The sequence below is a fragment of the Pteronotus mesoamericanus genome, unplaced genomic scaffold (assembly GCF_021234165.1).
Source record: "Pteronotus mesoamericanus isolate MK-2021 breed Mesoamerican mustached bat unplaced genomic scaffold, CSHL_Meso_final contig_124, whole genome shotgun sequence".
In the NCBI taxonomy this organism is placed as follows: Eukaryota; Metazoa; Chordata; class Mammalia; order Chiroptera; family Mormoopidae; genus Pteronotus; species Pteronotus mesoamericanus.
The window spans coordinates 3,342,134-3,368,077 of record NW_026555051.1 but is presented as its reverse complement, the minus strand read 5'-3'; the positions used below and the strand labels follow the sequence as shown (position 1 = coordinate 3,368,077).

Genomic DNA, 25,944 nt, shown 5'->3' with positions numbered 1-25,944 from the left:
TACTTAAAGTGTGCCTGTGAGGGATAAAAAGATCGTTTGGCATTTATACTTAGAAAATATAAGGAAATAAAACAGAAGAAAAAAATATTTTTCCTAACCCGAACAAAATCTGAGACAGTAAACATAAGGATGTAATTTTAATATTAGGTTATAGAGGGAACAAGAGCTAAAGACAGATTTTTTTTTTTTTTAAAAGTATGTTGGCATCTTTAGTAGTAAATAAAATAAACTCTTCTTGATTAAGGATTCCTTTGTATTTGCATGCATTGAAACAATGGAATAAAATTTGCTAATGGAGTGTGGTATTCCCTTTGTGTGGATATGTACTCTTCTCCCAGCTGATGGTCCTTGAAGTCATGCAGATATTTAAGGCAGTCATTTCCAATCATTTATAAACACTTTCATCCAGGAATATTGCACCAACCTATAGAAAGTCCTGTCTACACACAAAAATACACTAAAGAATTTTAACATCTTCCCAATGAACATTTATCCCACCCCAACTGTTGAAACCCATATTCTCCAGATAAAATGTAAGAGTGTGTTTCTAACATTTTCTGTCTGATTGACAATATGAATGTATTATTATGGGACTGTGAGGCCCATTTCTTCCCTTTTATTCCCATCAGCTCATACAGGGAGCCCTACAATAAGATCCTTGGGGAACACTAAGAAAATGACGGAAGGTGCTAATATAGCTATTATACTGAATATATGTAAAATAATCAAAAAAGCTATAGGTCATAATTGTCCACATATAAGTGAAAATTCATTCTCTGAGAATAGGGTTAATGGTGTGCATATAGTCCATGTGTTCGGGCAATCTGGTACTATATCAGAAAAGGCACTACTTTCAAAATGGAGAAAAATAAGTTTATATCCCATCTTGTCTATAAAATATAATTTAATTATAACTACACAGTAAGGCTGTATTCCAAGACGCTGAAAAACAAAATATAAATGTGAACACCAGGGGAATGGAATGACATGTTCTGTACATCACTGATTGCATTTAATATGGGTGACTTTAAAAGTGAAAACTCTCTTGCTTCTCCAGGAAATGTCATGATTCTCTTTATGGTTTCTTGGCTGCAAGCAAATCTGGGACAGCCTACGTATGGCTGCTATTGCTGCTCCTCCATTACCAGGACTGGGATGCTATCTGATGAAGATCCTCCCAAAGCCAGAGGTAGGTTGTCTGGCTGTGGTACCCAATATTAAGATTATCCTTTAGAATTCATGCATATATTTCATACTGGAAAATAAGGTACAAGGGTGTCATCACCCTACTTCACCTTGTGAGATTGCAAAGTTTGTGCCTTAGGGATCAAGACATGGCAGAAAGGCAAAGGGCTATAAAAGTTCACCTAAAGAATCACATAGAAAAACATGAGCAGTAGTATCAACCATGAAGGTTTCAAAGGTCAAAAGTGATTAGAATTCAGGAAGGAATATTTATATAAATAGTAGTTGTAAGTTGAAATGTATGCTCATTTGCACATGTGAATTAGACCTATGATAACTAAAGCAAAAAATTTTTACTGTAATACATGAATTATGTTTTTAACATGGAAGAACATTTCTTCTTTTCATGTATGTGTTGAATGGTTGGTTCAGTCTAACCAAACAACTGGCAGGCCAAAGAGTTAAACAATAAATTCAACATAAAAGAAATGCTCGTCAAGTGTTCTGCGTGTGTGTGTGTGTGTGTGTGTGTGTGTGTGTGTGTGTGTGTGTATGTGTTGGGTGTGAACTGAATTTATGGAAATGTTTAATCCATTACATCAGCATAGTTATGGTAGCACATAAAATACCAAGAACTCATCATAGAAACACTCTTCAAAGTCACAGTATTGATTTCAATTATGATATTTTTTTACTAATGCAGTCTGTGTACCTGTCAGTAGGGAGAAAAAGCAGGATTAAATCAAGCCAAAAGCCATACCTATAGGGAAAAAAAAAGAAAAAAAAAGTCTTAATGTAGCCCAAAGAGAGAGGAAAGAAGCAAAAACTGTGAGCTATGAGAGCCATTCAGAGAAATGTGCTCAATGGCAGGGAGTCTAAAATTGCCCATAAAAATGAATACATTATTCATCTCTTCTCTCTTGGCACTTCTGCAGTTGACATTAACTCTGTCTGCTATGATTGGGAAAACTAAGCTGGAAAATGTGATAGCAAATCCGTAACTTGAGCAGCAGTGTACAGAGCAGGCTGTTAAACTGCCATGTTAGCCAAATGCATAATGTCAACATTATTTTAGAATGATTTATTACATCTATAAAAATCAAAATAAATAAATGTGACCCCATAGTCCAAAAACCAGGGATAGCTTTTTAAATTTAGGATTCTGCAGATGACGTTTTCTATCATGATGACATTGCAGACCTTTAAAAAGGAAATTTGGAATTTCGCAGGAGATCTATAAAGTCTTCTGCATAGCATTTCAATTCCTCTAGAAGGAGGGGGTGGTTAATAGAAAAGTGCTATTAAGTAATTAAATGAAGGAAGGGAAGAAAAAATAATATGTAACAAAACTCACTGGCAATGGCCAGCTTTGTAGAACGTCTTTCTTCAGTCTGCCTGCTCTGTTGACAAAATCAACATCCCTGTAGATAACTTCTACTGTCTGCAAATTGCAGAGGAAGAACAGCTCTGTGGGTTCATAATGCAAAACAGAAAAGTATAACTGAAAGCATATTTAAATATTTATTTTTAAAATTTATGGAATACAGCATATTATTTCTTGATTTTTTTAATTAAAATAGAATAACAGCTTCCACTGGCAGTAACATTTTTTAGTGCTCAAATGGCGCAATTATGATCATTATGAAAGTCATTGCATTTCATATTTTGCTACCTTTAAAATAACATACCATTCATTGTAATACATGGGTTAATAAATTAGAAATTTCCCAAACTATGAACTAAAAAAGACATTTGAAGGTGTTCTAATGATATTTTAAAGTTCACCCCCTTCTGAACATAAGAATTTTAATTGCTTTTTAAGATTTTTTATTGTTCAAATACATTTGTCTCCATTTTCCCTCCACCACTTTCCCCTGACCCCCCCCCCCCCCCGCCGCCCGCCAACTCCCACCCTCAATCCTTCCCCACTTTGGCTTTCCCCATGGGTCCTTTATACATGTTCCTTGATTTGGCCCTTCCCCTTCTTTTCCCCCTTACCCTCTTCCCGCCTTCCATCTCGTTACTGTGGATTTTTTTTTTTTTCTTTTAATGTGCTGGTTATATTTCCCTTGCTTGTTTATTTTGTTGATTAGATTTCACTTATAGGTGAGATCATATGGTATTTGACTTTTACCTCCTGGCTTATTTTGCTTAGCATAATGCTCTCCAGTTCCATCCATGCTATTGTGAATTTTAATGCCAACATTCTTTATAATTTATAGACATAAAACAATATTTAAAAACTGTAATATACTTGTTTTAGATCAATGAGAAGGGTCAAATAAATACAAAAAAATTAATATAACTATACAAAATAATCAGTGCTGATATTGTCAACTAAAGTTAAATATATGTAATACACATCCATTGTATGTACATGTGTATATATATATGTACATAATACATATAAATGCATTGTGTACTATGTCATTTTTATATCATTTTAAAAAACCACAACAGCATATCCAGGGGAATTTATGAAATAAGGAAACCAGTGAAATTGATTAGGTAATTTAGCCTTTAAGTTAACAAACACCAAGCTTAAATAAAATAGGTCCTGTGTCTCTCTGGGGTAATACACTATTAAGAAATTTTAAAAGAAGTTTTCAACTTAAGAAAATAAGGATATTTTAAAAAATAAAGAAATGGACAAAAGATCTGAACAGGCACGTCTCCAAAGGAAATAAAGATCTCAAATAAATACATAAAAAAGAAAATAAGAACAGATAAAATCAAAGATGAAAAGATAGACTTGATGATTTTGTGCATGCTTTCCAAAATAGTAGTTCACTTCATACCCTTTTCATAGAAGAGTTTTCACATTTTTCCTCTATATAAAAATATAAGTCACTATTTTAAAATGGAGTCTTGGGGGCAAGGGACAGTGGTGGGGTAGGCAGAGACAAATGTATTTGAAAAAAATAATTAATTAATTAAAAAAATAAAATGGAGTCTTGAAAACTATTTTTCTTGAAATATTTTCTTTATATATTTCCTTTTAAAATGCCCTTATTTTCCCAAATGGTAGCTTATAGTGTATTCTTTATTGCCCTGATGTGTAAAATAGACTTCGAATTTTGAGTCCTATACAAGATATTTGGTGATTTATAATGGACCTTGGTCCAAAGGATCGCCCTTCTGCCTCACCATCCTGTAACATTATAGCTCTCAGATATTGGGAAAATCTATGACTACATTAAATAGAAACTACTTTTAATGTTTAAGATTACCATTAACAACAAAAATATATATCTTCACTAAAATATATGTCTTTTTGTGATGCATTTTTTGTTACAAAAAAATTCAAGTGGAAAAAAAGGATAATTACCTATTATGAGAATTAAGGTGATAAGTAAATTACTGATTCTAATGCAATAATTTGATCTATAAAAGATCTATTCTTAAAATGGTTTAAAATACAGACTAAATGGAAAACCTAATTTGGAAAGGAATAGAGGTGAAAGTAGAAGTACTGATATGCACATGGCTCCAATACATGAAGTTAAGAATTTAATACTGAATTCCCAATTCAGTTTCTTTGGTTATATAAATTTGGGTAGAGTATATTCAAAGAAAAACAAAGTCTCAAAGCTAGTTAAGTATGTACTTACAAAGGGGACCACACCTTCGGTGACTTAATAATCTAACACACACTCTAACGGTTTGGGCAGGTCTGCTCCCATGTTGAAAATCAGCTCTATTCATGTCACCGAATCCAAAATTTCCTGAAGTGGAAGACTCACAAGTACTCTGCCATGAAGAACAGAGATGATAAGCACAGCCTTTAGAATTTTGTGTGATTTCACAGACCAGTGTTCCTTGCCACAATTCTTAAGCTGGATTTTCTGCCCTGAACATTAGAGAAACATAAGACCCTGATAAGCTAATGTTTCACTATTTCTGCCCTGAAAGCTGAAATCCTTCCTTGAGTCATCATCCATCATAGGAAGGCCATTTGTCCTTTCAGATTCAAGAATGAGGCTTTTACTGCTAATTTTTACTCATTTCAAAATTCCTTTGACTATACTCTGCCCATTAGCTTGTACAACCTAAAACTTTTCTTCGTTGGTGACATTTGCCAGAAGATTTAATCACTTATCCCTTTGGATATCATCTCAGCTAGGCAGACTCAGGTTTCTCAGGTAAGCACCTACAGCTGAATAGGCTTTTGCAGACTCTAGATAACTTGATGTAATGGCTACTGATGCCTGAGTGGTCCCATCCTATTAACTATCACCAGATAATTCCCAAATTCCACTGACACAGTTAAAAAATATTTATTGATAGCTTTACACACCAGGCACTTTTGTAGGCCCTGAGCAGAGAAGGGAGCTTGAAAGAAATATATGGCGATGGAAGGAGAGTAGACTTCAGGTGTTGAGCACACAATGCAGTATACAGTTGATACATTATAAAACCATGCACCAGAAACTTACATAATGTTATTAACCAATGTTACCCCCAAGAAATTTAATTTTTTTAAGAGAAATAATCTCTGCTTTCAAGCAACTTAACTCTCAGAAGGACTAGCTACTGTCTCCATACTTGCTCTTTTCTTAGCCTGTATAAAAAATGGATATTTACCTTGCGGCTCCTTGTTTACTTACACTCCATTATATTTCAAGATGATAGATATGCTTGCCTTATTCCTTATTTTAAAAGTTCTTTTTTAAGGTATCATAAATAGAAAAAAATAATGCCAAGGAAAATTTCATATTATTGCTGTCAAATTGTCACTATATTTATTTCTTTTGTTGGAGGCAATGTGAACACATATTCCTTAAGTTATAATTTTCCTACAGAATGCCTGTCACATAGATCTTTTATCAAGATTATGTTAATATTCTGTTTTGACAAATCAGTTTAACTTTCTGCAAAAAGCTATCATGAAACATAGTTTAGATATGTGGCTTTCTTATGAATTTTTGTATTTATATCCCTCATAGTTACTTATGGATGTTGTAGACAGCATTCTACAGAGTGTGTTCTATAAAACACTGTAGCTATTACATACTGTGTGCAAAGAAGTTTTCATAGGCTAGTAACAGTTTCTATTTTACTATATATTTCCCTCTTAGATATTAACAATGAAGATTAAAACATTAAAAATTCTAAGTAGTCCTGTAGGAAAAAACAGTCTAACTTTATTTAACATGACATTTTCCAAACTTATTTAATTGTGACATCTTTTTAAAAAAGGATGCATACTACTTTTCAGAACAGTTTGAACACTTGAAATCATCTTGTTTTTTTGTTTGTCTACTATCATGCAAAGTAAATTCTGTGAGAAAGGGGACTCTTGAGCACCAATAGCACATAGTAGGCACTCCCTAAATAGGTCCAAATGAGTGAATAAAATATTGCTTTGGGTATTTGTTAAAATATTGCTATTTGGAGTTGTATTCAAAAAAATTTTTGACTTTATGGTTTAAAAGAGTTGAATTTTTTCAACTTTTCAAATCAGCTGAGAAAAAGATCCCTTAACTGTCAGTTCACCTATCTGGTTTGTTGGTTCTAGGTTCGGTTTCCATGTGGGTTGGCTTAGATTGTTCCATTCTACAAGGTACATATAGTCTATAATTCTGACCTCTACAATTGCCATCAGACACCTCCTAAATGTCTACAATTGATCTGTAGGGAAATGGAGATGAAGATGCGACTGATTCCATGACAAACCTTAACATCTGCTGCAAAACAAGCAGGCAAACACATTTCCACCCCAAAAGGAAAAAGACCAGCAAACCAAACAACCAACCAACAAAAATTTGGCATCAAAACATATTTAATTAGGGGTGGGTGGAAGAGTGGGAGATAGAACCATTCTCCACATAAAAAGCAGATTTATTCTGTGGTTCATAATCACGTAAGAAATAATCAGGCAATTTTTTAAAACTTACTAGTAATAAAAGGAAATATTAAACTTTCAATTATTAGTCTGAATTATAAATGCATTCCATTTTGGGATAATAGTATTCATCAGAGAAATGTATTCATATTTCTTTTGTAAAATGTGTTATGAGTTTAGTTTTGAGATATGTTATGAATCCCATTTCAAAAGCAAAAATCCAGGGGCATGACTATATTCATTTAAAAAATAAAAACATGAAGTTCATACAACAAAGACAAACATATATACCTAAATATGTTTCTTGTTTGATTAATTATTCAAGAGTAACAGTTTTGTGGCAGAAATGTTTCCCATTTAGTAATTTTAATTCAATTTTACAGTGATAAAAAATGTGACAAATGTAAGGAAGCACTGACATTACTTTTTAAGGATTGCTGTAAATTGGTATAAATGTAATTTAAATAGTGCATGAAAATAAATGGCATTTTTAGGTATTATATTACATTGTTCCTATAAAATTTCAGTCTAAGTCATAAATCACAGCTTTTGAATCAAATACCTCAGTGAAATGATGCATTTCTAACAAATAACTCATTTTAACTATAAAAAACCCACTGAGATGTAGAATTTTGTAATCAAAGTTTCTCAGCTGCTCACCTTAAATTAAAACTTGAGTTAGATAAAGGCAAATGAAGAAATCAGCATTATCTCAGGTTTTATTTTAACCAAGTCACCTTCTGAATTCAATCAAAATCGGGATTTTATTTTTTAGTCTAAACCACCAGCAAATCCTGTGATAATTGGGCCTATTTAATTTGGTTTCATAAATATTTAGAAGACTCTAAATATGCACAAAATGTTGAGTAGAATGAGAGGTGAATAAGAACAATCTCTGTAGTTAAGGAGATTAAAAATCTAGAAATGGGTAACAGTCAAGTATAGAAATAGAATTATATTCAAATCATACCATGGTCAGTTTCCAGAATTAAAGTGTGAGCAGAGGGAGATAACATATTGTTTTAAAGAAGGTAGGGTTCATTAGGTAGAGTTGTGCAAGAAGGCATTGTAGGGAGCAGCTAGAATATGACCAAGTTGGGAAGAGAAATAAAATTATTCCTAGCAAATAAAAAGTCCAATAGCAATATAGTGTAATGGCTTTGAATAAGACACTAAACTTAAAAGGAGAATGGAAAGAAAATTGGAGTAAAAGGACCTGGCCTTCTAAAATGAGGAACTTGAACTCAGGCAAGCAGCCACTATGGACCATTGAAAGGTCCTGAACAGAGTAGAGACTGGATCAATGTTGTGTCATAGAGCGAATAATAACGTAGTTTTCAGGCTGTTTGAGATAGAGGGAAAGAAGATTGAAGACTGGCTTAAAGGCCAATGCAACAATCCAGACAAGAGCTGAGCAGAACACAAATTATGATGGTGGCATGGAAATAGAGACAAAAAGATAGATGCTGAAAACTTCTTAGAACTTAAAACTTGAAGACCTGACTGTGATTGCACAAAGAAGGGGGTAGAGAGAGAAGGAGAGAAAGAGAGACAGAAAGAGGGAAAGAGAGATAACAAAGTTAGATCTAATATTTTAAACTTACATGTATATTATAATAACATTAAACAAATTATGCAAGTCAAATATATTAATTTATTTGCAGAAATAACATGATGATTTAGGTTTTAAATATTTTGAGTTTGGAGTGCTAATGATATTTGATAGAAAAGGCCTTAGCTAATTATAGACATAGACTGGGCCAACAGGTAATGTGGAAGTACCTGCTTAAAAGCAATACTTGTAATCTCTGGGATAGATAAAACAGTATAATCCAACAGACTGAGATGAAAGGTTTTGAGTGCTTATATTTGATGGGACAGAGGGAGGAGCAGGAAGAGGAGTCAGTAAATGAAAAGGAAAATAGCAAAAAAAAAAATTAAATACCTATAAATTAATTTAACAGGAAATATGTTAGATCTAAACTGAAGAATATAAATATTACTGATAAATATTTCTAAAACATATTTATAGAAATGTAATTATTCCTAGGTGGTAAGACCAAATATTAAATGATATTTAAAAATGTAAAATTTACTCAAATTACTGTTTATATTAAATGCAATGCTAATGAAAATACCAACAGGACTTTTCTAGACATTTGATAAAGTTATAAAGTCAAAACATAACATCAAGCTTTGTGCACTGGCAGCATCATAGCCAGTGAGGTATATCTGAAGCATGGTTATTGCTAATTGAAAAAATACAAAACACCAAGATGACCTAGAGGAAATACTGACAGTTTTAAGTGCAATGAAAGTGTACATTTTCTAATGAGAAAAAAAAAATGAGTCACAGAAAGAACAGTGCTGGAGAGGCTCAGAGTACAAGTCCTTCTAATGGTGAAAGAATGCCAGATTACCCAGGAACAGTATGATCATTTTATCAGTTCATCAGAGATGGATTTAAAGTAAATACTAAGCTGATTTCTCATGAATTTTAGAACTAAGTAGGGTCTTTAAGATTTATATTGTTTTTGGACATACAGATTTGCTTTTAGGGAAGCCAAGGTTCTAGGAGGACTATCAGTTGGGGAAAATATCTAACTTATTGGGTTTTTTTTGGAGATCAAATGAAATAACACATGCAAAGTGCTTGGCATGTAGTATAAGTACTCACTACATCAATAGTTATTATTACACAGCCTATTCTCTCCAGTTTTCAGATGAGGTATTCAAAACTGTGGGGAAATGCCCCTTCTGGTTTCAGGAACTGTAACCCCACCAACAGGTGGGAGGGCCCCAGGGCTGGAAATAATCAGGGAGGCCTTAGGCTCCTGAGGAGACATAACCTTTTCCCCCCTGGCAGGGGTGTAGCTCCCGCCTCTCTGCTTTGCCTTGTAATGATCAGTAACCCATGACAGGTAAGTTATCTGGAGCTGAGATAATAACCTATGCCAGATATTGATTACTGGCAGCAGACAAGAAATTGGGGGACACAGAGAAAGGACAAAAAGGCACCCACCCCTCGGCTCAACTTGGACATGGCCGGAGTCCTCATTCTATCTGAAAGAAGTCTCCTTGTCTCTTGGTGGTTCTCTCCCCCTGTCTAGCTCAGGCTTGAAACAATACTGGAGTCAGTCCTAAACCAGATCTGACATTTCCCAGGGAAATCAGGTCTAAAAGTAAATTCTTTGAAGTGTGCTTTGTTCTTCCCTCAGAAGCTCTAGCCAGCTCCTGCTGGGAAGGAAATTAACATTATTCATAGACCCTAACGCTATACCCTTAGGCACACTTATGTTTACTATGCTCTCTTGTTTAGTTGTCTCTCTTGTTTACTAGTCTCCTCGTGACCCATGTAAATAAGTGTGTTCCTGCCATTTGTTTTCTTCAAAACATCATCTACTCTCTGTAAACATTAACACACTGATGTTATGAGATAACCTGTGCATTCCTGTTACCTAGCCCCACTGATAACCCTTTCAATAAAAGCGTTTGAACAAAGGGACTTTGGGCCTTCCCCACTAGGGGGATGGGCCACATCCCCTCTCCTGGCAAACAGAGAAGTGTTTGAGACCACTTGTGTTTATTCCCTCCTTCTGTGACACCCCCGGGATAGGCTCTTTGGGATTCAGAGTCCCCAGTCCCATCTCAGCTGGCCCCGGAAAGTAACTCTCGATCCCGAAGCGCTGCGCTCCCCAGGCTGTGCTCTGTACCCTTCCCCCAAAGCAGTTGTTGCCCAGACTGGGGATGAGCAGCACTCCCCCCGGCAGTGCTCCTCCACTTGCCACCGCACTACACAAAACTCTGAAAATGTACACAAATCCAACAGGAGATAGCAGAATAAGAACTAAAATCTAAGATAAGTATGTCTGCTTTCACCACTTCTTTTCAACTTAATATTGGGAGTCCTAGCCATAGTGATCAGACAAGAAAAAGAAATAAAAGGCATCGAAAATGGAAAGGAGGGATAAAATTGTTATTGTTTGTAGGTAACATGATATTGTCCATAGAAAACCCTAGACTCCACCAAAAAACTACTCTACCTAATAAGTGAATTTCACAAAACAACGGGATACAACATCAATATTCAGAAATCAAAGGCATTTTTGTACAACAACAAAATATCAGGAAAAATATCCCATTTGCTATAACAACAAGAAAATAAAGTACCTAGGAATAAACATAACCAAGGATGTAAAAGACCTATACTCAAGAAATTACGTAGTATTAAAGAAAGAAATTAAGGAAGACACAAATAAATGGAAACATATACTGTGTTCATAGATTAGGAGTATTAACATCACCTAAATGTCCATACTACCCAAGGCAACTTATAGATTCAACACAATCCCTATTAAAATACCAATGACACATATCACAGATATAGAACAAACATTTCAAAAATTTATATGGAACCAAAAATGACCCCAAATACCTGCAGCAATTTTGAGAAAGAAGTACAAAGTAGGAGGGATCAGGGCCACAGTATTCAAAATAATTTGGTATTGGCATGAGAACAGACAAATAGATCAATGGAACAGAATAGAGAGCTCAGAAGTAAACCCATGTCCCTATGGTCAATTAATGTTTGACAAAGGGGGCAGAAGCATAAAATGGAGTAAAAATAGCCTCTTTAACAAATGGTGTTGGGAGATCTGGATGGCTACGTGCAAAAAAATGAAACTTGACCACCAACTTACACCATATACAAAAATAAACTCAAGATGGATAAGAGACTTAAATATAAGTTGTAGTACCATAGAAGTCCTAGAGGAGAACATTGGCACTAAAATCTCAGATAGTCCATACAGCAATATTTTCACTGATATGTCCCCAAAAGCAATGGATATAAAGGAAAGAATAGAAAAGGCTCACCCTCAAAGAGACAGAAGCAGGGCACACATGAACCAACTGCCCGAGATTGAAACGCAGTCTGCACAGGTGGTGGATCCTTGGCCGAAGGGGTCACAGAACTGCCCAGAGACCCCTGAGGAGAGACTGGAAACGGAGGCACTGGGGAAAGAATGGGAGGAGGAACTGGGGAGTCCCGACTCCTTCTCCTTGCCGTACTCTCCATTGTGCGGGAAGGGGCCACACCCCAAAGAGCCAAAAGCTAAAAAGCACACATAGACACACCAAAACCACCCAGTGTCGGCGTGTACACTTGCACCAAGTGGCTGGCGAGGGTTGGCGAGTGTGTGTGTGACCCACATGGGCTGGCGAGGGCTCGCACTGACTGGCAAGGCCTCCCACAGATTGGCACCAATATGGCCTGGGAGGGAGTGCACAGAGCGGCAAGGGCAGGCGTAAATTGACCTGCCCAGACCGCATTGTGGAACGGCTCACAGAATTAGTAGATGCCAGGTTGAAGGGGTCACAGAGCTGCCCAGAGTCCCTGGAGGAGAGACTGGAGACAAGATAAACCGGAGAGTCCTGGAGCTGACTTCCTCCCAATTCAGTAGTCTCCATTTGGCGGGGGCAAGCAACGCACCCAAAGAGCCAAAGTGGGGAAAAAGCACAATAGAAGACGCTAAACTGACCAGTGCCGGGGAGCCCGCCGGCCAGGGGCAAGACCAGCAGGTGAGGTCGCGAATAAGCCCCCTGGTCTGGGGCAAGCACGTGCAAGCCCAGGCAGCCGGGGGACCCTGCCGCGCTGGGGTGCACGCACAAGGAGCCGGCATGAGAGTGCAGAGAGGTCCCAAAAAATAGCCCAGCCCTGACCGAAGGGGTCACAGAGCTGCCCACACAGGAGTCAGACACAGACAGTAGACTCCTGGAAGGCTAAAACAAATGACCCAAGGTCATATAGGGTCAACAACTGACATCATCAGAGGCAGGCCCAGAAAGAAAAGTAAAGGGGAAAATAAATAAATAAATAAACAAACAAATAAATAAATTAATAAATAAATAAATAAGACCCATTTACTACCATAGAAGTATAATACACAAAGTCAGGAAATCTAGACAGCCCAATTGAAGCACAAGCAAAAATAAATAAATAAATAAGTAAATTCTTAACAGACTCTCACAAAAATGGGAAGAAAAAGAGTTTCCCCCAAATGAGTGGAAAAGGGGACTCCCCACAGAGAGAGCTCAATGAAATAGAGACAAGGGAACTATCAGATATTGAATTCAAAACAATGGTTCTAAGGAAGTTCAATGAGCTCAGCCAGCTCAAAGAGAACTATGGGAAACTGCAGAGAAACTATCAGGATCTTACAGCAAACTATATCAACCTGGAAAAGGACTAGAAACTATCAAGAAGACACAAGAGGATATGAAGAATACCATTTCTGACTTGAGGAACACAGTAGAAGGAATCCAAAGCAGGCTGGATGAAGCCGAGGATCGAATCCGTGAGATGGAAGATAAGGTAGAAAGAAGCTCTCAGAAAGAAAAAGAATGGGAAAAAAGACTCAAAAAGAATGAAGATGCATGTAGGGAAATGCAGGACAACCTGAAACGTAATAATATCCGTATAATAGGGATACCAGAAGGAGAAGAAGAGGAGCAAGGAATAGAGAACCTACTCGAAAAAGTAATGATGGAAAATTTCCCTAATTTGAGGAGAGAAAGGCTCTCATGGATCCAGGAGGCACAGAGGACCCCACTCAAGAAGGACCCAAGGAGGTCCACTCCAAGACACATCATCATTAAAATGGCAAATGTCAAAGACAAAGACAGAATCCTCAAGGCAGAAAGGGAGAAGGAGAAAGTAACAAACAAGGGGGCCCCCATACACCAAGGAGCTGACTTCTCAACGGAAACACTACAAGCCAGAAGCGAATGGCAACAAATATTCCAAGTCATGAAAAGCAACGGCCTACAGCCAAGGCTGCTCTACGCAGCAAGGCTCTGAATTAAAATAGAAGGGGAAATAAGGAGTTTCCCAGACAAAAGAACACTAAAAGAATACATTTCTACCAAACCAGCACTCCAAGATACTCTATGGGGACTGATTTAAGAAAATGAAGGAAAAGAATGAGAGAGAGAGGAACACAGATACTAAGAGAAAAGATGAGTAAGTTTCTATCAGTAATCTCTCTCAATGTGAATGGACTAAATGCCCCAATCAAAAGACACAGGGTAGCTGAAAGGATAAGAAAACATGACCCACACATATGCTGCCTACAAGAGACCCACCTCAGAGCAAAAACCTACACAGATTGAAAGTAAAGTGACAGAAAAAAATATTCCAAGCAAATGGGCAAGAGAAAAAGGCCGGGGTTGCCATACTTGTATCAAACAAAGTAGATTTCAAAACAAAGGCCATAAAAAGAGATCCAGAGGGGCACTTTATAATACTTAAAGGAAGAATCTATCAAGAAGACACCAACATTGTAAACTTATATGCTCCCCATATAGGAGCCCCCAAGTATATAAGGAAATTTTTGGGTGACTTCAAAAAAATATAGACAGCAACACACTGATAGTAGGGGATTTCAACACCCCACTGTCAAAAATGGACAGATCTTCCAAACAAAACATTAATAAACATATTGAGGCGCTGAATGACACACTGAATCAAAGAGACTTAACTGACATATATAGAACTTTACATCCCAAAGGAGAAAAATACACATTCTTTTCAAATGCTCATGGCAGTTTTCCAAAGATAGAACACATGATAGGACACAAAGCAAGCCTCAGCAAATTCAGGAAAATTGAAATAATACCAAACTTTTTCTCAGACCACAAGACCTTGAAACTGGAAATCAACCTCTAAGAGAAACTTCAAAAACTTGCAAACTCATGGAGACTGAACAGTACACTACTAAACAATGAATGGGTCAATAATGAGATAAGAGAAGAAATCAAAAAATGTCTGGAAACAAATGAAAATGAACAGACAACAGTCCAAAACCTATGGGACACAGCAAAGGCAGTCGTGAGAGGAACGTTCATAGCAATACAGGCTTACCTTAAAAAGATAGATACATTTCAATAAAAGACCTAACACTACAACTTCAAGAACTGGAGAAACAACAACAAATAAATCCCAGAGCAAGTAGAAGGAAGGAAATAGTCAAGATTAGAGCAGAACTGAATGACATAGACGAAAAGAACAATTCAAAGGATCAACCATTCCAGAAGCTAGTTCTTTGAAAAGATAAATAAAATCGACAACCTTTAAGTAGACTCATCAAGAAAAAAAGGGAGAGGACCCAAATTAATAATATCAGAAATGAAAGAGGAGAAATAACAACTGATACCACAGAAATACAAAGGGTCGTCAGAAACTACTATGAACAATTTTTTGCCAAGAAATTTGAAAATCTTGATGAAATGGACAAATTTTTAGAAAAGTATAATCTTCCAACACTGAAGGAGGAAGAAGCAGAAAGCTTGAACAGACTGATAACAGCTGGGGAAATTGAAGCAGTCATCAAGAAACTCCCGGCACACAAAAGCCGAGGGCCGGATGGTTTCACAGGAGAATTTTACAAAACATGTAAGGAAGAGCTAACCTCTGTCCTTCTCAGACTATTCCAAAAAATCCAAGAGGAGGGAAGACTCCCCGACTCTTTCTATGAGTCCAGCATCATCCTGATCCCAAAACCAGATAAAGACCCTACAAAGAAAGAAAACTACAGGCCAATTTCGCTGATGAACATAGATGCTAAAATCCTCAACAAAATATTGGCAAACCGCATCCAGCAATACATTCAAAAGATTATCCACCACAATCAAGTGGGATTCATCCCAGGCATGCAGGGATGGTTCAATATACACAAGTCAATAAACATGATACATCACATAAATAATGGAAAACAAAATAACCACATGATCATCTCGATAGATACAGAAAAAGCATTCGATAATGTACAGCACCCATTTAGGATCAAAACACTCAGCATAATGGGAATGTATGGGACATTCCTCAACATAATAAAGGCCATATATGAAAAACCTACAGCCAATATCATACTCAACGGGCAAAAACTGAAAGCTTTCCCACTAAGATCAGGAACACGACAAGGATGTCCACTCTCACCGCTTCTTTTCAACATCGTATTGGAAGTCCTAGCCACAGCGGTCAGACAAGAGAAAGAGATAAAAGGCATCCAAATAGGAAAGGAGGAAGTAAAGCTATCATTGTTTGCAGATGACATGATACTGTACATAGAGAACCCTGTAGACTCCAAAAAACTCCTCAACCTAATAAGTGAATTTGGCAAAACAGCAGGATACAAAGTCAACATTCAGAAATCAAAGCCATTTTTGTACACCAGCAACGAAATAGAAGAAGAAGTCAGAAAAAAAATACGATTCGATACAGCAAGAAGAAAAATAAAGTACCTAGGAATAAATTTAACCGAAGACGTAAAAGACCTGTACACAGAAAACTATACCACATTGAAGAAAGAAATTAAGGAAGACACAAATAAATGGAAGCATATACCGTGCTCATGGATTGGAAGAATTAATATCATCAAGATGTCCATACTACCCAAAGCAATTTATAGATTCAACGCAATCCCTATTAAGATACCAATGACCTATTTCACAGAAATAGAACAGACATTTCAAAAATTTATATGGAACCATAAATGACTCCAAATAGCTGTAGCAATTTTGAGAAAGAAACACAAAGTAGGAGGACTCACAATACCAGACATCAAACTCTACTACAAAGCCACTATACTCAAAACAATCTGGTCCTGGCACAAGAACAGACCCATACACCAGTGGAACAGAATAGAAAGCCCAGAAATAAGCCCAGGTCTCTATGGGCATCTAATATTTGACAAAGGGGGCAGAAGCATAAAATGGAGCAATAATAGCCTCTTCAACAAATGGTGTTGAGAGAGCTGGATGGCTACATGCAAAAAATTGAAATTGGATCATCAGCTGACTCCATACACAAAAATAAACTCAAGATGGATAAAAGACTTAAATATTATTTGCAACACCATAAAAGTCCTAGAGGAGATCATTGGCAGGAAACTCTCAGATATCCCATGCAGCAGTTTTTTCATTGATATGTCTCTTAAAGCAAGGGACATAAAGGAAAGAATAAACAAGTGGGACCTCATCAAAATAAGAAGCTTCTGCATGGCTAAAGAAAACATCAGCAAAATGAAAAGGGAGCCAAACATATGGGAAAATATATTTGCTAATGATACATCAGATAGAGGTTTGATCTCCAAGATCTATAAAGAACTCACTCGACTCCACTCCAAGAAGACAAACGATCCAATCAAAAAATGGGCAAAGGAACTGGGCAGACGCTGTTCCAAGGAGGAGATACAGAGGACCCAGAGGCATTTGAAAGGATGCTCAGCATCACTAGCCATCAGAGAAATGCAGATCAAAACCACCATGAGGTACCACCTCACACCGGTCAGAATGGCCATCATAAACAGATCCACAAACAACAGGTGCTGGTGAGGCTGTGGAGAAAAGGGAACCCTAGTCCACTGTTGGTGGGAATGCAGACTGGTGCAGCCACTGTGGAAAGCAGTGTGGAATTTCCTCAAAAAGCTGAAAATGGAACTGCCTTTTGATCCAGTGATTCCCCTGCTGGGAATATATCCTATGAAATTCAAAACGCCAATTCAAAGGAACCTATGCACCCCAATGTTCATAGCAGCACAATTTACAATAGCCAAGTGTTGGAAGCAGCCTAAATGCCCATCAGTAGATGATTGGATCAAAAAATAATGGTACATATACCCAATGGAATACTACGCAGCAGGAAGAAAAAAAGAACTACTAAACTTTGCGACAGCATGGATGGAACTGGAGAGCAGGATGCTAAGCGAAATAAGCCAGAGGGCGAAAGACAAATACCATATGATCTCACTTATAAGTGGAACCTAACCAACAATACAAAGATGCAAGGAAAATAAGACCAGCAACACTGAAAGGTAAAGAAATCAACAGAGACAAGAGGGAAGGAGGGATGGGGGCTGGGGAAGAGGAAGGGAAGGGGAAAGTCAAGGAACATATAGCAAGGACTCATGGACAAAACCAAAGGGAAGAGGTGAGGGTGGGAAGGATGGAAGGGGCAAGGGAAAGTGGTGAGGGGTAGGCAGAGACAAATGTATTTGAAATAAAAAATTATATAAATAAAAAAAAATAAATGATTTCCCAGGGGGAAAAAGAAAAGGAAAGAATAAACAAATTGGACTACATCAAAATAAAAAGCTTCTGCATGGCTAAAGAAAATATAAGCAAAATGAAAAGGGAATCAACCTTATGGGAAAATGTATTTGCTAATGATACCTTGGACAAGGGTTTGATCTCAAAAATATATACATAACTCACATGACTCCACTCCAGGAAGATAAACAATCCAATTAAAAATGGGCAAAGGTCCTGAACAGATGCTTCTCCAAGGAGGGCAGACATCGGGCCCAGAGAAATATGAAAGGATGCTCAGCATCTCTAGCCATCAGAGAGATGTAAATTAAAGATACCATTTAAGAATGTAAATGCAGCAGTCAGAAAGGCCATCATAAACAAATCAACAAACACTAAGTGCTGGTGAGGTTGTGGAGAAAAGGAAACCCTATTACATTGTTGGTGGGAATGCAGGCTGGTGCAGCCACTATGGAAAACAGTTTGGAATTTCCTCAAAAAACTAAAAATGGAACTGTCTTTTGATCAGCAATTCTACTGCTGGGATTATACTATAAGAATTCTGAAACACTAGTTCAAAAGAAACTATGCACCCCAATGTTCATAGCAAGGCTTTTTTAACAGCCCAGTGTTGGAACAGCCTAAGTGCCCATCAGTAAATGAGTGGATAAAAAAACTGTTACATTTACACAATGGAATACTACACAGCAGAAAGAAAGATGGAACTCTTACCTTCATGACAGCATGGATGGAACTGGAGAGTATTATGCTAACTGAAATAAGCCAGGTGGTGAAAGACCAATACCATATGATCTCACCTATAAGTGGAACCTAATGAACAAAATAAACAATCATGCGAAATGTAACCAGAGAGTTTGAAATAAAGAACAAACTGACAATAAACCCGAGGAGAGAGTGGAGGGCGATAACAGGGAAAAGAAGGGGAAGGGTCATCAAGGAACAGGTATAAAGAACCCAAGGACAAAGCCAAAGGGGGAAAGGATTGAGGGTAGGAGGTGAGAGTGGGTGGGGCAGGAGAAAGTTGTTGGAGGAAAATAGAGACAACTGTACTTGAACAATGAAAAAAAAAAAACAATAAAAAAAAAAGAGCTAAAATCCAGAAATTCCCTGAAGTCATGAAGCTATTTTTAAACACTAATAAGCTTTTGGTCCTCCCACTTCTGGATAACGCAGACAGAGCAAGGGTTCAAGTAAAGGAAAAACAGACGTTCAATATCTTATTACTGTTTTCCTCTAGGTTCTTTTATGCCATGTGTTTCAGCTATAATTGATGTCAGATTTAAAAATGAAAGTGGTGAATTACATTTAGTTACAATTCTCTAAAATGGAAATATAAAACCTATATTATTGTTCTATTTTTCCCTTCTAAGTTGTAAGGTCTATGAGCACATCTAAAATATTTCTTTCAAAACATAACATCAAGACAATCTTCAGGAAATATTGGTAGGTATGTGGTATTTAAAAATAAAAGCAGCATTCTCTCTTTTTCTTCTATGTTAAATGTTAATTATGTAGACTACATATACAAGTAACATTAGAAACTAAACAATTGAAAAAAAAAAAAAAGAAGAAGAAATGGCTCCTGAAAGTACTGTTTAGTTTCCCTCTAGTTAAGAGTCACATACTATGTAATGGAGTGAAAAGTAGATCTTTCACCAGAGGGTTTTGCTTTGCTTACAACCTTCTGGAGGATTCCAATGTGATGAATATGGATGTTTAGCTTACCATCCATCTTCCATTCAAGAAGGCTCAGAAAAGAGGTCAACTGAGGGGCCAAAGCTTTCCCATTCTACCATGGAGCAAAAGCCGGAGGCACTGTGGCGTACAATTGGCTATTATTAATTACCAAAAGTAGGGCTTTATTATTTCTCAAATGTAAGTAAATAAGTAAATGTTCAATTTATACAAAGTCTCATTGTAATTATTCCTTATAACTACAATTCACTGAGCAACCTATTGGTCTGATAAAAAAAATGAATTCTTTATTTTTGGAGTCAGACACCTATCTTAAAAGGCCCCAGCTCTTAAAATTATCTAGTATATAAACTGAGTTTGTAGTGGAAGCAGATAGTAAAGTCAAGTCACAGCACTTTAAGAAGGGATTCTGTTTCCAGCTACATAAGTTCCATATCTGTCATTGGACAAATGAGTGGAGTGGAACTTAATTTGCACACTGCCAAACTGTTTTCATATGTTAGCATACAAGTCACAACCGTGAGTTGCCCTCTAGCACATATTGTCTAACATACACCAAAAGGACATAAAACCTAACACTCCAGCAGCTTATTTTCTTAGTTATTAAAGTAGTTGATGTATTTTTCTGAAGTTAAGATTTAATGTAAATGCAGCAGCAAATGTATTTTCCCCCAGTTTCCATCACTTAATTTTAATGCTATTGCTCTTTTTCTTAGAAAGAATTCAGCAGTTTCTTTTTTAAATATATTTTATTACTTATGCTATTACAGTTGTTGCATTTTTCTCCTTTGCCACCTTCCACCGATCCTGTGCCCCCCACAATCAATCCCCAAACAGTTGTCCATGTCCATGGTCCTTCAGAAATGTTCTTTGACTAATCCCTTCATCTTCATTTAGTCCGTCCCCACCTCCCCACTCACCTTTTACTGCTGTCAGCCCATCATCATCTGCTACAAGACATTAGAAGAGTTTCTGATGTTTTTGCTTTCTTAGAAGTTCATTGATAAACATTCAGTTAAAAATTCACTTTAGTGGTCGTTTTTAGGTTATAAAAAAGTATAAATTCATTATATAAAATTTGGAAAATTAAAAGAAAATACAGTACAGAAGAGTTACCCATAACTGATAAATAGCTGAAATCATTGTTGCTAGTTTGATGTATTTAGCTCTCAGTCTTTTTTTCTATGAATATTATAGGTATACATATATGTGTGTGTGTGTATACACACACTTAAGATCATACTGTACTAGTTGTTTGTCTATTTCTATTATATTGTGAGATTTTTTCCAGGCCAAAATTTTTATAAATAAAAATTTTAATTACTAAAATAAAAAATTATCAAACCTAAACTCTCTCTGCACAATATCTTGAGGTATACACAAAATCACTGCAGTAATACTTTGCTACTTTTTATGACTTTGTAAGTCTTCTCTGCCTCCATCTTCAGAAAGCTCTTAATGTTAAAGAGATCAACTTTCATTCAGCCAACTTGCTATATAGCTTCTACCCTTTGATCTTAGTTTTGCCCTGTGGAAATTACACAGACTAACTCCAATCCCTTTTGCACACAACAATATCATGACTTTACCCACCACGTATATTCCTTACTTTGGTTTAAGTATATCTAATCTCTCAGGGGGAAATGTTGGGATTTAAAACTTTATGCCTAAAATGTTATTGTTTCTATTAATAAGCAGTATTGTGATATTCACAGATAAAGCAGACTGTTCAGGGAATGTTACTTCTCTGAGCCATTTTTGAATATATATTCAAGTAGCTTAAAAATTTTACCTGCAAAGAATCAATCAAACATAATAAATAATTGATTAAAGGGTAAAATGGAGGACATAGCTAAGTAAGATGGCAATTTTAATAAAGTCAGCAACTGGGATAAAACAAGAAAGTAATAATGGGAAGGAGAAGTCATAATTTAAATTATATATCTTTTCTAGACCAAATTATCATTCACAATTCTCAGTGTCACACCTAGATCAAGACCAGCTTTAGCTGACACCTGACTAGGACAAATGTGCTTAGAATTCACTTTAACTCTTGTGGGGGGGTTTAACTTTTGTAAGGGAGTTTGTTTTTAATATCCACGCTACACAACATTTCCAGATGAATCTTGCTAAAACATTGTTTCAATCACATAATTATCCAGCTTGGAATAAAGAAAGCAATCTATGGAAAACATTAAAAAATTTAATCTAAACTAAAAATGGGGATTTTTTATATAAACTGATTTGTGATAAATATCAAAAATGCTTAGCTAAAAAGTTAAATCTAAAAATAGCTGAACATGTATTTATAGAACTAAATATGTGTTAAATTATTCTTAAAATATAGTAGGATTTTAAAACAATAGTTTTAAAATAATTGAAATTCTAAATATACATATTTACCAAAAGAAAAGAAGGGGAAAAGTATGCAAAATTCTTCCTTTCACATATAGCACAAGCTATATTCTCTTCTTGTTTCATTCAAAAGGTGATCTTTTTGAAGTAAAACTAATTTCACATAGTATGTATAACTTCTAAAACATTGAAAATAGAGCAAATATTCTTGGGTTATAAAAATAAATGTGTTAAATTTCCCAATAAAATTATCTGAACCTTTTAGAAAGAAAAATTAAAAAAAAAGAAAACCCTAATGTATGTGGTTTATTTAAAAAAATCACTTTAAATAAATGGAGAAACACATATCAGAGGAGCAAAGAAGAACAAGAACTCAGTAGTGACAGTATAACTTTAGATAGAAAATAAAGCAAACAGTAAATACACAAAAGAGAACATATATATAAGTTTAGTCTATCCAGAAAAAGTCCAGCCATTGTTAATATAAGGAGAACAGTTTGAGTGACATTGATGTAACCTGGCAGGCAATGAGAGTGGACTGGAATGCACCTGAATGAACAACAATGACTTCATTGTATTAGTCGGTGGTGGTGGTAGATGTAGTTGAATGAGCATGTGTGCTGTGTGGTGGTCACATTTACAATGACTGAGTGAGTAGAATGATGAATGTGCATCAAATTTTGCATTAAGCTTGAACATTCATCTGTGGAAACTATTCAGATGATTCAGAAGGCTTTTTGAGATTATTCAATGAGTGCAGCACAAATAAAAGTGTGATACAAACACTTCAAAGATTGTCAAGAATCTGTTGAAAATGACCTATGTTCTTAAAGGCCTTTGACAAGCAGAACACCTGAGAATGTTGAATGTGTATGGGCTGCAATCGACAAAGGTAGGTGACTGACAAGGCAAGAGCTAGAAGCTGATCTAAGGATTCCAAAGATTACTGTGTCCAAGATTTTGACACAGAACCTTGGCATGAAACATGCCGTGGCAAAATTCATTCCATGGTTTCTGCTATCACAGCAAAAGAAACATCGTGCTGCAGTTGCTAATGACTTGATTCAAGCCACTACCAATGAACTAAATATCATCAAGAATGTCATAACCAGAGATGAATTATGGGTCTATGTCTATGATCTGAAAACAAAGGCTGAGTCATCCCAGTGGAAGTCACCTAGTTCTCCACACCTGAAAAAGGCACAGCACAGTCACAGCAAGATCAAGACCATGTTAAACTTTGTCTTTTGTTTGGTGTTGTCCATCATGAGTACGCCCCTCTAGGCCAAATAGTCAATAAGGAGTACTACCTCAATGTTCTTCATTGGCTCAGAAATGCAATATTATGCATATGCTGCAGCTATGGGAAGCTGGTGATTGGCAGCTTCGTTATGACAGTGCACTCGCTCATGCATCATGTCTCACTGAGTTTTTTGGCAAAACATCAAATCTCCCAAGTGACTCAACCCTCTAACAGCTCAGATTTGGCACCCTGCAACTTCTGGCTTTTCCCAAAAGTAAAACCACCTTTGAAAGGGAAGAGATATTGGACCATAAGATAGGGCAGATGATGATGATTCCAACAAAGGATTTTGCAGAGTGTTTTGAACAGTGGAAGAGATATTGGGAGATCTGTGTGTGGTGCCAAGGTGCCTATGATGGTGACTGAGGCATCACTGTCCTTTGTACAATGTTTGTTGTATCTTGTATGTTCTTTGATAAATTTATCTATTTTGCACAATGCATGGGTGGATACTTTCTGGACAGACAATATATCATATATATATATATATATATATATATATATATATATAAAATGCCCATTGATATAGTAGTCGCAAACCTGTGAACTTAATGTCATCAAAGTACATATAATAAAACCATAAAATCACAATGATAATCAACATAATATATTATTAGTAGGAAAATCTAACATATTCTCTCTCAGTTTTCTCAAAGACCATGTAAAATATGAGAAATTAGGTAACAGGAAATTTAATAAGAGTGATAAAATAAACACTGAACTTGTATCATCCTAATAGATAATTTACCTTTTCACGTGTCCCTCTACAATTAATGAAAACTGATAATAGACTTTACTGCAAAATAAAAATAATTTAGTTAGTTCTGGAAAAGGAAACCTGGTACAAATAGTGATCGAACCTAAAGTCAGTAAAGAAAAAATGATACCAAAATACTTAAATATAAACAGAAACTAAGTAAAATGCAAAACAGAGTTGAATTAATAAATTAATTCAAGAAATAGTTCCTTGAAAAAATAAAAATAAAACAGATAAACTCCCCTATGAGCGCTATTCAAAAATTAAAAGTATAGACAGGTCTCTAAAAGTAAGAAGGAAATAGGGATAAATGTCATCTTTATTGTACATGAAATTATACTATCAGTTCTGCTTCTGAGGCATAATATCTTTCTTAACCTAACCAATAACTTATGTCTCAATTACTGTACCTTTATAAAGTGACTTGATATTTAGTAGGGCAAATTCTCATCTTACCAATAAAAATATAGTGTATATCAATACTGATATTTTATTAATAAATTTTAATCTTACACTGTTGAAATATAAATATTTATCAAGATTTAATTTGAATTGAAATAAATCTACAAATCTGAAAATAATTTACATTCATACAATTTCAACTTCTCACACAGGAAACAGTTTTATATACCCATTTATTTCCATCTTCTTATATGCCTATCAATAATGTTTTGCCTTTTCTTCCACAACATACCAAATATTTCTTACTATGGTTAACCTTAGGTATGTTTTATATATTTTGACATCAAAAAATTTTCCATCATATTTTCTTGCTTGTTTTTAATGGTGTATAGGATAAAGCTAACAAACAAAAACATGACAAAGCAACTTAACTATTGAAACAAGTCATTTTTTCTGTGAAGCAATCAGAATTTCAACTGATTTTTGTTGAAATTCTCTGGCCCTTATTTATTCATCACATTTCCTGAATGCCTATCAAGTTAGGCAGTGAAAATATGGAACATGGATATCTCACTATGTAGGTGGAAAAACAAATCAGGGTGGAGAGTCTGAGATTGAGAACAATGAGATCAAGAGGTTGACCTGAAGGAAAGGGAGAATATCATCTACATAATCAATTAAAAATGGTAAAGATATGCAGGGATATCACTAAACTAGAGGGTGAGTTCCAGATATATCCTTAAAGCAGCATATGTAAGAGAGAGGATTTTTCCCTGGATACGTCTTTAACTGATAAACCATTTCAAAATGAATTTGAAGTTTGGGAAGAGTAATGTGCAAAGCTAAATACTGAAGAATTTTGAAATATCAAAGAAGCTTTAGATATTTTCATTAAAGGGGAGTGAGAATTCTAAAACTAATTATCCTAATTTCTAAGATTAAAGAATAAACAAGATTGGTGTCTCCAGCAATCTCATACATTTGGACACCAATATTAGATATTATGTTGAATTCTATTACATCTAACACCCTCATCTTTAATGGCTTTCATAGGGCATTACGTGATACTCTGTATTTATGTAGGAGTCTTTGAGAGGCTCCCTGAAACATCCATTGTGCCACCTTATATCCCTCTAAGATAAGTAAGGAAAAGGGACAATTATTTCCATTTAACAGATGAAACCATCAAGACACTCAGTTTCAATATTTAGTAGAGGACACACTAGCACTCTTATGATGAAAAGATCAAAAGTATTCTGATTCCTAGGCATCTTACCAATAGGATATTTCTCATAC

General features: G+C 35.9%; 1 protein-coding gene and 1 pseudogene across 1 annotated transcript in view; one reads left to right on the top strand and one right to left on the bottom strand.

The window, feature by feature from the left end:
- LINGO2 (leucine rich repeat and Ig domain containing 2) overlaps window positions 1-25,944 on the bottom strand; it is a 324,101-nt gene that overhangs the window by 254,969 nt on the left and 43,188 nt on the right. The gene's annotated exons all lie outside the window — the stretch shown is intronic.
- On the top strand, window positions 9,223-9,347 carry LOC129082519 (uncharacterized; annotated as a pseudogene).